Consider the following 2,628-nt stretch of genomic DNA (forward strand, 5'->3'; position numbering starts at 1 on the left):
CAGAGTGGTCATTGTAGTGTTGACACGTCCCACGTACAAAGGATGTACATTATAGTGCTAACTTCGGAGCCTCACACTCCTCCATGCTCGTGTTCCTCTCCCACCTCAAACAGCACATATACACATTCACACAAGAGGAGAAGAAATGTAGTTTTATAGTGTGAGGGTATACTTTGAGAGAAAAACAACCTTTCAATTTTAGAACCACAGTGCCCTTTGGGTGGTAGGCAACAGCATTGAAATTCCTAATAAAAACTTCTAATTCTTTATATCTGTCCCAAACATTCTGCCTATCCTGGGAATTACCTATACAGACTTTATCAAAATACTTAGTTTTAGATGAAAACATTAAGAAGAACTTCATCACATATTCAGATGAATATAACTAGATGGGATAAGAGATATTCTAAGTTATGGAAGTACAATCCTTGGCTCTCTTGTTATTGAGAATACCAAAAGTCTCCAAGAAGGGAGTTGTGTAAATACAGGAAGGCATTCAATAGCAAGTAAATGTCATAAGGTTTATTTCAAATGGGGGTGGGGGGACAAAGATGAGCACAGCAGAAAAGAGCTGGAGAGTGCTGCAGACCACAAGCTGAAAAGGAGTAGCCATGCAGGGCCGTCCCACAGGAGGAAAACAGTAGTGTGGACCTTCAGTACCGGGCGAGGACAGTGACCCAGCATCAGGACAGTTGGATGTCTAGGGTTGAGATATAGCCTTTCTTCAATGCTGGGCATTACTCTTTCAGGTGGAGGGCTGTTCTCAGCTGCTGGTCCGTAGTGAATTTTCATTAGTCCATGGTACATTTTGCTGCAAAAGAGCCTTAATTCTTAAAACATATTTTTTTAAATTGACTTTTAATGTATAGGTAACATGATTGTCTTAGTTAGGGTTTCTACTGCTGTGACCTAATACCATGATCAAAAAGCAAGTTGGGAGGAAAGGTTTTATTTGGCTTACAGGTCCATATTGCTATTCATCACTGAAGGAAGTCAGGACAGGAACTCAAGCAGGGCAGGAACCTGGAGGCAGAGGCTGATGCAGAGGCCGTGGAGGGGAGCTGCTTATTGTTTTGCTCCCCGTGGCTTGCTCAGCCTGCTTTCGTATAGAACCCAGAACCAGTAGCCCAGGGATGGTACCACCCACCATGGCCTGGGCCCTCCCTCATGGATCAATAAATGAGAAAATGCCTTACAGCTGGATCTCATGGAGGCATTTCCTAAGCTGAGACTCCTTCCTCTGATGACACTAGCTTGTGTCAAGTTGACACAGAAAACCAGCCAGTACAGTGATCTACATATTGTTGATATGATTTCTGTACCAGACCAAGGATGTAAAAAGAAAATTTTAAAATGACTAATTTTCATCAATCTTTAATTTAAAAATCTAAATAATAAGGGGGTGGAGAGATGGCTTCTCAGATAATAGCACTTGCTGTTCTTGCAGAGGATTCAATTTCCACCATCCACACCGTGGCTCACAACTGGCTGTAAATCCCAGTCTCAGGGCAGCTGATGCCTTTTCCTGGCCTCCACAAGCACTACAGAAATGTGATGCACACTTACATGCAGGCAAACACCCATATCATCAAATAAAAATAATTTTAAAGCCAGAAGTAGTGACACATGCCTTTAATCCCAGCACTCACGAGGCTGAGGCAAGCAGATCTTTGAGTTTGAAGCTAGCCTGATCTACAGAGCAAACCGCAGGACAGCCAGGGATACACAGAGAAACCCTGTCTCAATAATAATAATAATTTTTTTGAGACAAGGGTTCTCTATGTTGCCTTGGCTGTCCTGGAACTTGTCTGTAGACCAGGCTGGCCTCAAATTCACAGAGATCTGCCTGCCTCTGCCTCCTGAGTGCTGGGATTAAAGGTGTGCACTACCACCACCACCTGGAAATAATAATAATTTTTTAAGAATATCTATATTAGGGGCTGGAGAAATGGCTCAATAGTTTAGAGCACTTGCTACTCTTGCAGAGGACCCAGGGTTGGTTCCCAGCACCAACATGGTGCCTTATAACTGTCTGTAACTCCAATTTCAGAGGATCTGATGCTCTCTTATGCCCCTGGAAGCACCAGGCACCACATTCTACACATGAACACATGCAGGCAAAAAATCTCATTCACGTTAAATAAAAATAAATCTTAATAAAAACATGTATATTAAGCCAAGCATGGTGGTGCATGCTGGAACTTAGTAAGTTGGAAGCCAACCTGGTCTGCATAGCAAGTTCCAGGTCAGCCAGGGCTACATAATGAGACCCTGTCTCAAAAAATGTGTAACAATCTATTTGTAAAGAATAAATATAAACATGTAAAGATAATATATATCAGGTGTGTGTGTGTGTGTGTGTGTGTGTGTGTGTGTGTGTGTGTGTCAGTGTATTTGGTTTAAAAATCATTGAGTCTAATTCTGGTCTATATTTTTAAAAACAATGTATAGAAGTAGTAAAAGAGAAAAATGTCAAAAGAGATTAAAATTATAAAAAACAAGTTCAGGAGCTTTGCACCTTGAAATGCAAGGCTGAGTGGCTGTGACTGTCATTATTAGGTTTTCTAGAGTGGTTTTGTAGGGGACAGGCTTCTCTACTGTTCACCTGAGTCAGTGAAAATAGGCATA

The sequence above is a fragment of the Peromyscus maniculatus genome, chromosome 8 (assembly GCF_049852395.1).
Source record: "Peromyscus maniculatus bairdii isolate BWxNUB_F1_BW_parent chromosome 8, HU_Pman_BW_mat_3.1, whole genome shotgun sequence".
Taxonomy (NCBI): Eukaryota; Metazoa; Chordata; class Mammalia; order Rodentia; family Cricetidae; genus Peromyscus; species Peromyscus maniculatus.